Consider the following 14,333-nt stretch of genomic DNA (forward strand, 5'->3'; position numbering starts at 1 on the left):
AAGGCCTCCTTTGAAAAACGACTACACTTTTCTGGCTTGTTTCCAAGCCAAGTATTGCTTTCAATGGTTGGTCTTGAAATGAATTATTGAAGTGAATAACGACAACATGACATAACAATACAAGCCCACAATAAAAACACAGTCAACTATTTCCAGTGACATTTCTCCAAGAACATACCTAACAACACAAACAAACCCAGTCACACAACTGGTACCAACATTCTGGGTAATTTAATATCTCATTGAATTATTAATGCTGACTTACTGCCTCTAAATACTGGTCTACTCTGAACCACTGTAACTTCTTGCTTTTTTTTTACAGCACGAGCTCTTTTGTTTGCCTTTTTACGAGCAGAAGTGAATGTGTCGCTTTCACCGACAATTTATTACCGGTAAAAGTGCAGCAATAGACCGGTGTTTCTAAATAAAAAGCACGCTGACGAATGAGAATCAATGTCAGAAGGCCATCTGTGACCAACACGCGGAAAAGCACATTTGGCAAAGGTTCTTGTGAGTGTATGTGTCGACAGATGTGCGCTACACACACAGCAAAACATACAAAAAATAATAAAAAACTATACATTTCAAATCCAATCTACTGGATCGATGCATTTCGTGATAGAAACTGACTATAAAGCCTTAAATTTAAACCCTAGCTTAGGATCTTACTCCTATTTTTTAGGGGGTGGTGTTCATTCTTCCCATTAAAACCAGTTAAAAAATAATTGGAAAAAAGATCCTATCGAAGAAAAATAAAACAGATCCAAGCGTGACTAACCACCACGAGATCAGAAATGAAGTTCTTAGAGGTTAAACCAGATAGTGCAATTAATCCTGCTTGTATATCCACTCAGATAGGAGAGTGGTCGCCGAAGACAGAAAAAGACAGACGTGGCACTGAGCTAAGTGACAATGTCGTCGGCGTTGGCCAACAAGATGTCCGTCAGGTAGGCTTGTGTATTTGCATAGATTTGGCTGAAGATGGCTGTCCTTGTACAAACAGGGCAGCGATTCAGAAGGAGGAAGAAGAGGAGGAGGAAGAAAAGATGGCATGCTTACGGAATGGGGCGGGAAGGTCATAGCGATCATGGCAGGTAATCAACGCGGGTGCACATTTGCATGAGGATGTAGAAGAAAAACGACTGGCTTGAATGAGCATGATGGCGAGTTGAGATTTTTGTGTTCATGTCGACTATTAAATCACCAAAGTTGAAGTCCGCCATGTAATGTAAAAAGAAGTCATATTAAGTCAGTTTGTGTTGTTATATCACCATAAGTGTCAGCCCCCTGAAATTAAACAATAAACAGATTACAATTTAATCCAGTAGTTAAACTGTTTGATTGGATTTGTGTACTACTATGACTTTAAATTCATAATGTTATGACTTTTCTTTTGCAGAATTGCTCACTAGGTGGACAAAAAAAAGTTGGAATTAATGTTTTCAATGAATATTGTTGCATTCAATTGTTGTGGCCATGTTTGGTCTACATTGACTGCGATATACTTATTGTATGTTGGATTTTAGAGGTTCTACTAGAGTTGTGCCTGCTCAGAGCAGCCCTGTTCTTTCTATTTGTCTTTCTCTGATGTGGTGAATTGCAGCGGAAAGGAATGTGACACTTTTCTGGGCCCATCTGTCCAATGGCAAGTGGGCGACACTAAGAAAAAAAATCTGTGGACATTCCCAGAGAAATACACTTGAAAGAACTTGCCGTGATGGTATATAGTGTTTTTTCTATTGACATTGCATGGAAATTAGTCACATTGTGTTTTAGAGGGAGAATTCAAAAACTTAAAACGAACTGGAAAACTGCAAGTCAATTAGAAAGTGAGAAAAGAGTAAAATAATTAAAATGTAATAAGTAAAGTTTGTTTCAGACTAATTTAATGGATTATGGAGATATTTTATGACCTTTTCAATAGTTTTTTTCCATTTATTTTTTTCTATTTACATTTTATTTTCTCAATATATCTTTTTTCAATTTAATAAGATGTTCTTCTATTATTTTCTAAAATTTCAAGCAGCATTAAATGGCATTATTAATTTAAAATGAACTTCATCAAGTGACCCTTTAGTGCAATTGAATAATATTGCCATGTCAAAATCCTAGGATCAATAAATTAATAGCTTCAATTGAATTGTATGTCATTGTAAATGAAACCCTCTTTTTAATCCCCCCTCATCCCCGCTTCTCCTTGTGAAAATGTCAAGTGTCACAAATGAGTTTGTCCTCTATTAACACAGCAAGTGTGGCCTTCTTCCTATTGAGCATCAAGCTTTTTGACATTCCACCAAGTCGGATTGAAAAATTTAACTTCCTCATGTGACGAGCTTGCATTAAAACTCCCTTTGAGTCCCTTCAAGTACAACTTGGATTATAAAAAAAAAAAAAACTCCCTGGCAGCATCGAGTGGCGCGTCTAACATCCAAAAAAAAAACGCTTGCCAGATGTCTTTTTAGGATTACAAATATCTAAAATACTTAAAAAATGAAAAAGACTCATCACAATAGTCAGTCTTTATCCTCTCTTTAGCAACAAATACCACATTTTATCCCATTCACTTTCAAATAGTCCGCTTAAAAAAGATGGCGAAGCTTCGAAAACATAACTGAACAATCATTTCCACGCAAAGACGGTTCCGTCTTCCCTGAGGACAAAGCACTTGTTCAGATCTCCTTCACCAACCTGACAACACTCATCACCATCTTCATGAAGCTTTGCAGCCTGCAGCGTCTCATTGGTCAAAGCGTGACAAATATAACAGCAATGTATGCAAATGTCTAAAAGCAAACGGCGGTATAAAAAAAAAAAATACTTTTCACGTTGTTGTTTCTCACGTTACAAAAAAAAAAAGCTTTTCCGGGTCTCTTTAGACTCTGAGGCGGCAATTTTTACAGATGATGACTTGACTCTGGGGACCGGAGGCAAGAGGAAGTCATTAAATGCATTTCCTGCCTTGCCAGGTGAACGCATCAAAGCAAGACCACGCACCAGTCAAGGACGACGGAGGCGGCGGCCAAGGAGGTGGGGGGCTTCATGTTTATGCAAGCGCACGCGGCCGCCGGCAGCTGTCAATCATGGCGAAAGATGGACGATGAGGGGGGGGATGATGGGGGACGACGGGTCCGGGCTTGCTTGCACAGGTCGTGTCTGAATTAGACAAAAAACTGTCTGGTGCAAGATGGTGACCGTGAAGAAAGTTTTTGCGGGTCTACCTTTAAGCCACGCCTCCACTAGGAATTTAAAAGTCAAAATACATAAATGTAACTGAGTGCCTTAGCAATTTCTTTTGTAAATTTACCACTTTTAAAGTGGAAAAAAAAAGATTTTTTTTTAAAAGATTCTTATGCTGTTGCCAATCAAATGAAAGTAGTATTCTAGAAGAGTCTACTGCAAAAAAATAAAGATTAAAGCAGTTCTTGTAGTAGTATTTCAGTTCTGTCACCGGCAGGTTAGCAAAAAGCCAGATGCACTCATCAAAAGAGCCATATGTGGGTCTCGAGCCATAAGTTCCCTTCCCCTGCTATTCTATGTCGTTTTCTAAGTGGGATTCACCAAGACAGAAAAAAAGTGAGAGTATAAAGCATTGAGTCTTGGATTTATTTCCAGGCTACTTTTACAGGCGGGCAATTTGAAAGTCATCAAACACGAATCCAACAGGCTCCATCAAAAACACACTATGAAAGTGCACAAATTCGACTTGTTGATGACAAAGGACTGACTGACTTGATAGATGAGCAAATTATCCCTCGGGCCCGCTTGAGCTCTCCCGAATATATAATTCACGCACTTTGAGTTCAATGTATTTTGGCTGCTTTCTGGAGACTAACTGAAGTCTAGCAATGACTGCTATTTTGGCCCAAAACACATTGTTCTACCAAGTTATTGTTTATATATATCCAAAAAAATAGAGAGCGGGCTATGATAATATAGTAGAAAAACCACAAGTGATTGACTCCCCCCCAACAAAAATGTTTACAAGTGTCTAAATTAACAGTTTTAACTGAAAGTACACCACTAACTTTGATTCTAGATGATTTTATTTGAGAAAAACGGTACCAAAAGTGCATGTTTACATGCATATTTAGTGCTAACTTTGGACAGTAGTTGTTTGCTAACCCAATTTTAGTCGATGATAAGACCTAAAACAGCATAGTCAGCATTTAAAGTTGTGTTTTTACACAATATGTCAAATATAGACTTGTCAAAAAGTATTCCAAAATAAATTATAAAGATTCCTGCAGATCTATTGAAAATGTACAATAAAAATAAATTAGATAATGGGTTTGCCTCTGCATAGACGAATCCAGAGGGAAGGGCAGATGGACTATAACTCAATGGAGAAAAGTAGTTTAGACTCGTTTTTATTGTGCGAGGAGACGGAACAGAAAATTTAAAGTGGGACATGAGGAAGTCAGTCCTAAAAAGCAGATTTGCATGAGAGCTTTTTAATTTTTAAGTGGGTTAAAGTTGTTATGTCGTCAGCTTGTGAGATACTAATAGGAGAAAAAGACTGGAATCTCTACGTAGTCTTTTAATCATGTGATAGATAAGAAGCTGGCGCGATAAGGGTTCGGCTGCGACTATCTGCGATCAATAATTTCATTAAGGCTCCCAATTGGGCGTTCAGTGATTACTTTGCAGACTTCCCCCGCCTTGTTTGAATGCGGGAGGAACAATTTGCGGGGGTGAAATTTACAAAATTGCACGCAGCGGCGGGACTGTTTATTTCCACTTATTGACAAAGTCATAAGTATGCCGTGACAAAGTCGATTGTCAACGTGTAGAAGCCAATCGTTTTGTTTCATCGAGGGTGGGCTTCCCTGTGAACTCGGTTATCGAATTCAGTAATTAAGCATTAGATGGAAGTCTAAATAAACTCTCCGTAGGTCTTGAAAGCAGAATTCAATGATGCTGTTGTAGGTTTGACCAATAATAATAATGAAAGTGCCTGAGCATGATTTGTGCAATTCGAAGGACCATTTTAGATATAATTTTTGGACTAAAAGAACTGGATTAAAAGCCCTGAATATTCAGTTTTTTTATAGATCTAAAATAATTTTTATTTTAGATGTTTTTTAATATGTATTTTTAGATTTTAAAAAATAATTTTTGAACTAAAAACACACAAAAAAATGGATTAAAAATGACAATTATTGATTTAAAAGGGGAAAATCAGGAAATGTAATATACATCTGTACTCATACTATGACATATATACTTGAATCTATACTCTTCACCTTAGAAAGTCGGCACTCGTGATTTACTTTCTCGGGCCACAGAAAATGATGCGGCGGGCCAGATTTGGCCCCCGGGCCGCCACTTTGACACCTGTGAGATAGACCTTTTCGCTTATTTTATCGAGAACCGATCCTGATTCCGTCTACTAAAACAAAAGAATTCTCTGAAAAAGTTTTTGCATTTTCACCCCCATTACCGTTGATGTCTAAACAGCCCAAACTTCCAAGCCCACGGCAACACAAAAGCTACTTTCGAACGCCCAATTGATCTCTTTTCCCGCTGATTAAACGTCAGGAAAGCATCCCCGCGGGGAGTCGTCGGCGGCGTTCCCGTAGCGGGCGAACGAGATACGGGCTCGAGTCGGCCGCCTCGGATTAGCTCCGTCCTTTGAGTCCATTTCATTACCGCTCATAAAAGACTTGAAATTCACCAGAGATGTTGTTCTGCTTTCGTGACACTGGCAAACTTTCTGTCTCAAGATAAGAGCTTGGCCAGACAGAAATAAACACTAAAGTGTCGGTCGTGTTGGGGAACCAAAAAGAAACAAGTTCCCTCAGACGCCAGCGTGATTGTTAGTCATTCCCTCCAGGGGTTCGCTTAGATAAAAATGCATACTCGAGGTCCTCCCGTGTCGTGCCGGCTCAACTCAAGGCGCGTGGAATATGTTTTTTCCGGTAAATGCATTAAGCGACCGTGGCGTTTTGCAGCTGGATATCAATTAGACGCTCATTAGGCTGTTAGAGAGACTAGACCTCCCTCCAGGGGTTCCCGACAGTGAGTTCAGCCGACCTTGACCTTGAGGCACGGCTGGAGCGCCATCTTTCCAGCCTCGGGAGACTTTTACGTCATCGTGTTTACCCTCCTGGAGGTTCGGAAGGGAAATCGCTGGTAGTAATAAGGGGCGAAGAATTTGGGGGATTCTTCATACTTAGCAATTTTTTAGACCAAAAAAATACTAATGGACATTTTTGTATGTAAAGACTACATATTACTTAGCATTAGTACACTGTCGATCGCCATACCAACTATAATAACAATTATCTTGAGTAAAAAAATGAATGTTTGGGAAGTTTATCTCTACTACGCCCAAAGTTGGTCAATTTAAAAGTTGACTAAATCCCATGACAATCTATGGAGTCTTGGCATTTGAAAAAAATATATAAGGGGCAAAGGTCAATGGCTATTGGGTGTGCAGCTGCAGAGTCAGTTGCGGTCAGTCTTGAGACATTTGTTTGGGTGTCTTTGATCTGCACAATTGTTGCTTTTTGGTATTTGCAGGCCTCAGACGCTTTATGCCACGTAGCTTAACAACTATGGATGAGAATGATACGGTTTACGGTACAAGGCTCACGATTACAGGGAGTGACCATAGAATTCCATTCCTACATAACTCAAATAGCTACATAAGTCGGACTTCACACACCCCATTCAAAATAAAACATACCATAATAATAATGACATACAGTCCTTAAAATTACTGTTTACAAGTTGCTTAAGTACATCTATTCAATGGCTAATTTGGAACCAAAACTACTATTATGACACCAAAAAAACAACAACTGGCCTTTCTTAACTCTTTGCCTGCCTTCGACAACAATAGATTCAAATGTCTCTTCTGTAGAGATAATAAAGCTATTCTGACAACATTGCAACGCCATTGGCAGATGATGAGATTTAAAAAACAGCAGCCGAGCAAGCGTTAGATTCCTATCGTATAATTTTACTGGGTGCAGAGGAATCAGGTCAAGCTAAACACAGGACTTCCTTTCAAAAGCCCGAACATTATCGCTGACTACTGTGGTGGCCCACACGTGGAATTATACCATGGGCGTCCCAGCCGCCCACCACGCCCTCCCTCGCACGCAGAACTGCGAAAAACAGCTGTGCTCGCAACAACGACGTCGCTTGTCCTCCAGCTCCAGCGCGCCTGGTAAATTACGGCCCAGTTAACCTGCGAACGCCATTTTCACGCCGCGGGGCCGAGGTCTCCCGCCGGGCGCGTGGACGGAGGTGGATGGGGAACAGAGCGGCCATTTAGACTCTACAGAGGGCCAGTATGCGTGGAAGGGGGGAGGAGCTATTCACATGGAGCTTTGAAGGAGGGGCTAAAGAAGGGATGTCCAAACTTATTTTTCCTGAAAAATCAAAAGGATGCTAAGGCAAACTTGAAATCTATTTTTACTTTCTAACTACTGGTAGTATCAGGTAAAAAGAATATATAAAAAATACAGTAACATTTACTATGTGTTGGTTATTTTCTGTTTTGCAGTAAGAAAACAGCCATTGCTGAATGGATGAATTAATGCCTTATTAAATAGACCCTAATAATCTGCTTTTGATTAATACAGTATATAGGAAATACTACATTTAAAGTAACAAATGTGTATTACCCATGGATATGAAGGTAAAAATTGTGAATTAGGGGGAGCCTTATACACGAGAAATTGTCAAATTCAACTATTTTAAGGCAATGTATGGCTTATATACAAGTAAATACAGTAAATAGGGGAATAAGAGGGAATATTTCAAATTAACAGCATCAAAAAAAATACACAAACATAAATTAATAATGGCTAAATTACTTAGAACATGGTTGGGACGGTAATACTGGATCTATTCTAGTGAGATACTCCAAAAAATTTGGACACCCCCTTCCCCATGTTGTTTGGCAGCTACACGCTTAATGGCAATCCGCTAATAGAAACACTTTGACGCCTATGTGTTACTTGTGCGCCCCAGAGGTCGGCGCTGGCTCAACAATGCAAAGCCGTTGACATTGTCACCATCATCCCGAACAGAAGTAATCCCCCCTACCACCTCCAGAGACTGATACGGCAACTGGGCCGGAATCCAGCAGCCGCCTAACAAGCTCGGCGGGGTCCCCCCGGAGAACTGCTTGGCCATGATTGGACTCGAAAGAAGGCCGCTCGAGACAAAAAAATTACATTAACGTTTTTTTATTGAAGCGATTGTAGTAGGGGAAGGTTGATATGTTTAAGGTAGCGAGACTAGTCGTATTATCTATGTCGGAGGTCAAAATTAGCAGGTCGACTTGTGTTACTTATGGCAACAGCTGCGGTGGAACCTGGAACAAATGGCATTCTGCTGAAATTCCGCATACCTACTTCTAAGAGGGGGCGCCGTTCATTTGGTCCAATTTAGTCGACAGCCTGAAGCAAGAAGGATTCATCATTTTAGAAGCATTTTGAGGTAATAATTAGCCAGGTTATCTTGGGTTTTTTTTTGCAAGAATGTAAAACAAGGGAGATGCTTCCTGAGTGAATGTCTTTGTTTCTGAGTGCATAACGGCATTATACTGCCCCATGTGGTTAAATTGCACAATAGGAGCTATAATAAATTCTTGATGATGATATAACTGTTAGTCTCCTCACATCCTATTTTAATTAATTTTAATAATAGCGCCTCATAGTTCACCTTATCATTATTTTATAAACCGGAAGAAAGCTTCCAAAGCTTTCCTCCAATTTCAATGGTTATTTTTTGGTGTCTTTTGGGGAAACTAGTTATTCTTTATGGCATTATTTTGATTTTAATGAAAAAAAAAACTGGAATTATGGACTTGTCCTAATTGACATTTTGTGGTATTTTTTGGGTGCTAAAAGTTATAACTATAATTTCATGATGTCCCCAAAACAATTGAAGCCGAGTACTTTCAATAACACTGCATTAAATACATTTACTACTATAGACATATTTTATGGAGCGGTAATAACTGTCAGGAATCATATATTGTCATTTTCTGTACAAAATAAATGCATTTTCCTTCTAAGAAGTCTTCCTCTAGCTTATGTAGGTCACTCATTCATTGCTTAACACCCGACGTGAATGCATCATTGGCGCCTTCTTTAAATTATGTATCAAGTATTCTTACAATATTCTTAACAGTACAATTGGAGTTCAAGTGTAGCTTTTCCTCTCTGTATTACGATTTAACAGATCATATCAAGTCATTTCTAAGTAAGTAAAAAAGTCTCTTATGAAGAAAATCTTGCCACTAATTAACAACAATACGTCAAATGGACTTTGTTTTGTCACGCTTGACTGGTACATTTGAATGTCTGCTCACATTCTATACTAAGTTTACTTCATTAAAGGAGTTGTAAGAGATTAAAGCGTCATTTAGATAGCATTTTTTCTTAAAAATGTTGCCAGTAGAATCAAGTCTTATTCCAAAAACCCGGACAAGACGGAAACAGGGGCAGGCTGCTCTTAAAATAGATTCTGTGATGAGAAACAGACAAAAACATGGACGTAAAATATGGTTTTTGAAAAATTCAAAGGGGCGTGGGAAGTAAAAAAGCACCTTCCTCATTTTTTCTCTTTATAAGGTCTCTTTGAAAAGCGTTGGCATTCAGCTGCATTGCAAACAGAGACCTGTTTCTAATAAAAAACAGTCCAAATATAAAAGAACAGAAAAACCCAGCAAATGTTTTGCATCAGATCTTATGAGGTGCAAATCAGGTGACTTAAACTACTATAAAAATATGTGACCAGTACATCCTAAGTCTGTACATTACTGCGTGTTATTCACTGATGAAGCGCTCTAATTGGATTTGGTTGGAGTGCCCACTCAGCCGGGTCCCCTCCTGATTGCATCGGCACTTTCTTTCTCCAAGCAATCCACTTTTCTTTTTACTTTCTTCTATTTAAATGGAAAAAAAGCTTTATGGCTATGTTAAGTCTATCTCAGTTCTGGCCAGGAGAAGAAAATCTTTGAATTTTGCTCTTTAATCAGACTATTTTTTGAATAAATGACTATTTTACTGCATTTAATTTGTTTATTTCCAAGATTATCTTTTAAAATGGTGAAGTTAGCACCATTGCAGCCCAATTCATTTTAACTGATGGTAAAGGGGACCAAAACCTGGATTTTTATTGGAGCCAGATCCCTAATTACAAATGTTGTCTTTTCTGGAAAAAAAGCGAAACTAAACGTGTACCCTTGACCCGCAAAGTATACAAAGTGCTTATTTCAACTGGTGCTGCTGTTATAAAGCAGCAGGTGTCGGCTCTAAATAGGCAATAAATTAGGGAACAGAAAATGCACCTTGAGTGGAACGGGTTCAATAAATTCTCATAAAAGAGGAAATGACTGCTGAATAGCAACGACCACAATAGCAAAACCACTAGAAGCGTCTTGAATGCTTCCTCTTTCCTTGTGTGTGAGACTTTTACATGCACGCAAATATCAATTTAGACAGCGTCATCAGACTACAAAATACACAAAACAGAATTTTACTCAATGTTTTGAAGACTCAACTTCTATTCTGAACTATAGCAGAACAAGTTTAACATTATTTACCTGTTATAATAAGAAAATAGCCCAGTAAAACAACAACAAAGTCAATCGCTATAAAAATTGTGCCTATTTATACGCCTAAATAAGAAAAAAAAACTGAGAAAGCCGAAAACAATGTTTTTCTTGACTTTTTCGCATACTTGAATTTTTACCTGAAGCAGCCCTGGGTTAAAAAATAAAAAGTTTGGACACCCTTGCTATAAAGCCCTATAAACCGGGCCTACACGTTACGTGTACTTTTCCTTACTTTAGAGCTAAAACTAGATTAGTTTGTATTTTTAACCTTGAAGCCATGAGAGCCATGGCTCATCGGGTGGAAAAGGCGGCGGTCTTTGTACTCAACCTGCGACCGAAATACAGATAAAAACTTCCAAGCTAGATGGCACCGAGGGAAATAGGAACGGAAAAGCGGCACAATGGAAAAGCGCGTATACGCCGATCTGGTATGACGGGATGGAGAAGATAAAGAAAAAAAATAGCACGTGACGTGATCAGAGGACGCTTTGATGCCCGACTGCCTTTCATCTGACGAGTTGAAACCACCTCGGCCTTCTTCTCACCACTACTTTTTTCTTTAAGTCAGTCACGGGATTCATAAAATCCATTCTTGTCGTAAAAAAAACCTCCACGGCGGTTGAACACAGTTAAGAAAATGAGCGTCTGGGACGGATCGGGCGTTCATTAGGCTGATTAGCGGGCCTTTGTTGCAACATGCTATTAAAGTGCACGTCTGCAAGGATGGAGCAGATGTCACGTAATGGCTTGTTGGCCTCCAGCCACTCAACAAGTAACAACAGCTTCCGTTTTCTACTTTTAAAAGGAGAAATCTCGCAAATTTTACCTACTAATTAAATTTTATCAAAGGGGATTCAAAAATTAAAACCATCAAGACTTAGAAATTCATACCTAGTATTGAAATAGTGCAATAGAAATCATGTTATGGTTTGCCTCTGCATAGTCGAGACCAATGGGGTAATCAAAAGGCAATGGAAAACAGTAAACAAAATTGGGTCATAGTCAGATCACAGTCAAAATATGTTTTCAATGGCAGAAATGTTTTTTCCTATTTAATAGTTGATTCATAGATGGTCGTAGATTCATTGTTTTATTTGCCTGATTGTGAGATAATCCTAATCGTGAGCAAATTTCTGTCAGGATGTACCAAAAGGTATTATACATTAGTTATGTAACCTTTTGATATTAGGTATTGGTGCCAGATAAAGTATTTGGGGGATGATCGGATTGGATCAAAGTCAAAATTCTCAGTGCTTGTTTGATATGCTATGTAAACATTTCTGCCATAGTAAACAAACATCCTGTAATATTTATAAACAAAGCATTTTCTTGAGGTGGCAGCCACTGACTGGGCTGACTTCAAAATATTAATTGTCACTTACTGCATGCATTCTTTTTCCTGGGAATCAGCAACAGAAAAACATTTTGCATTTGAAAATAAATCGCACCAGGATTAGGGCATCATCTCTAGTATAGACCACCCGGATTTAATGCGTGCACAACAATGCACTGCAGAAGGACTTAAGATAAAGCACGTTGCCTTGAGCAGACTAAATAAAAAATGTGCTATTTATTATCTACAAAGGACATGCTTCCTTATTTAAAACAGGATGATTGCTGCTGATGGGGGGCTGTTTCTATCTTGCACAGGTTTATTTGATTACGTTTAGAGCACTAACAAACATTTCATTGAATTGCAAAACGTGCACAAAACAGACAGGAAGTTAAGAGTATTACATTAAAAAAGAAAATGTCTGTCCTACCTGGATATTCTTCCTACACTTGCAGCTTTGTGTTTGACGTTGGCATCACCGTGTTCTCTGGTTCAGCACCCCCGGGGGGCGGCACTCTCCGGCGGCCGGAGCCGAGCCACTCTGCGGTGCTTTGCCGCACCGGACGACGAGTCGGGACGCTCCCGGCAGCGTCACCCATGGGAGGTCGCTTGCAGAGAGAGGGGAGAGGGGCGGGTGCAGCTTGGCGGTGGTCCGGCTGGAAGATCGCCTGCAGCGGCTACTTCGGCCCGGATGATGACGGAGCCGGGAGTCGGGCCATGTGCGCTAGAGGTGGTCTTTACCGGTGGGGGTCGTTTGTTAGCCAGCCAGGCAGGCAGGCAGGCGTGCAGTCACATGCAATCCGGGGCGAGCAGTGCCACGCAGCTGCACCGCATCAACACGGTGCGACGGATTGGCTTGGCTTGGCTTCCCCTCCCTCCTCCTCCGCCCTCCTCCCTTCGACGTGTCGACCCAACAGCAGCTGTCACGCTCCACTTCCGGAGGCCTCCTTCAAAACAAGGCGTTGAAAAGTTACCACCACATTCCAAAACATACAGAAGAGTTAATGTTCTGAAATGCCACCTACTATGATTTGTTTTCTCATTATATGCCCTGTGATTGGCTACCCTCCGAGTATCATTTAAATGTCTAGAAGTAAAAAACACAAACACCAAAGTGCATGCCATCACAATGTTCCTAATGTGCAATACTACTGTATTTTAAAGGATTAAAGCCCAACCAAAGAGTATTTACAGCCCCTCCACACAAACATATACTGACTAATGCACGTTATTATGAAAACAAATATTTTTTATGTGTCCTTTTTTAATAGGCGGGGCCTAGGCCAGGGTAATAAATGTGCTGTGGGAGGATTTGTACTTCATCATGCCCTGCAGAACACTATTATACGAGTTGAAAAAAATACTTCCTTGCCAAAAAAACGTACAGGCGTTCTTCTGGTCAACCAAATGATGTCGTAAGACCTCAAAAGACAAGGCCTGGGGGTGGTGTAAGTGGTCCTGGCGTGGTGAATTATGCATGATGCAAGCAGGCACTCATACCTCAATTCTTCATCGTTATTAAAGGGAAGCTCGGTGGACGTCAATCACAATTCAATTCTCCTCTTCCCTACGCTGACGGGTTTTTGGCGTGCCAGATGATGGATGGTCGGCGCCGGTCACGGCCCTCTTGCTCCTCATCCTCGGTCAATATGATTAGAGAGCCATCAGGCACGCGTAGAATCTTCTTCTTGTGGCTCAGGCGCATGGAATTTACATACACACATACACACACAAACTGGTAAATGGACAACGACGTGAATTGAAAGCAGGGCGGGTCAAAGGTACATGAGGAAAATTAAATGTAGATTGGCTGCAAGACTTATTGATTTGGAAGCGTTTGCATTCCGCTTAAAGTGCAATATCTGCCATTTTATAGTAGTTGACACTGTGGATGTACCTTTTTTTAAGCTAAAAATATTAGTTTTGCAGGCATTTATTCAGATTACATGACATAAGTCATTGGTTTATTCATTTTTTAATAAAGAAAATTAAAAGGATCCATCGCATGAGAGCAAAGTCTGGAAATATGACCTTTAAGATGAAGGCATAATATCCACGTGACATATTGTTGTATTAGCAGAGGGTACGAGAAATACCAAAGAGAGGCCCCCTAGAAACTGGATTGCATGGTTGCCATGTTACTTCACTACACTTTTTTTTAATGGACATTTTTCCATTTTTTTCCCCCTTCAGTTAAAAGTGCCAAGCAAAAATCAGGCTTAAGTTTTCAGACTTTAAAAACAGAGTTCTGAAATTAACATTTTCGCACAACAGTGCGTATAGCGACGGTCGCCGGGGGCCAATTGCTTCACCCACTTTGCCCTCGACAAAAGTCCTTGTTGGAAGTCAGTCTGGGTAATAACCAGCTAAATGTGCGCGGCGGTCAAACATTTATGGCAGGCGCAAACTTGGCGTCACCAT

The 14,333-nt window shown here is 40.0% G+C and overlaps 1 protein-coding gene across 4 annotated transcripts in view; it reads right to left on the minus strand.

Moving 5' to 3' along the window:
* tanc2b (tetratricopeptide repeat, ankyrin repeat and coiled-coil containing 2b) overlaps positions 1 to 12,802 on the minus strand; it is a 60,572-nt gene extending 47,770 nt beyond the window's left edge. For 2 of the 4 annotated variants that reach the window (XM_077738203.1, XM_077738202.1), the window contains exon 1: positions 12,343 to 12,802. The gene's annotated coding sequence lies outside the window, so the exon portion shown is untranslated. The remainder of the gene's footprint in view (positions 1 to 12,342) is intronic. The other 2 variants (XM_077738205.1, XM_077738204.1) reach the window with 1 other exon arrangement.
* Between the last annotated feature and the right edge of the window lie 1,531 nt (positions 12,803 to 14,333).

The sequence above is a fragment of the Stigmatopora nigra genome, chromosome 18 (genome assembly GCF_051989575.1).
Source record: "Stigmatopora nigra isolate UIUO_SnigA chromosome 18, RoL_Snig_1.1, whole genome shotgun sequence".
Classification (NCBI taxonomy): Eukaryota; Metazoa; Chordata; class Actinopteri; order Syngnathiformes; family Syngnathidae; genus Stigmatopora; species Stigmatopora nigra.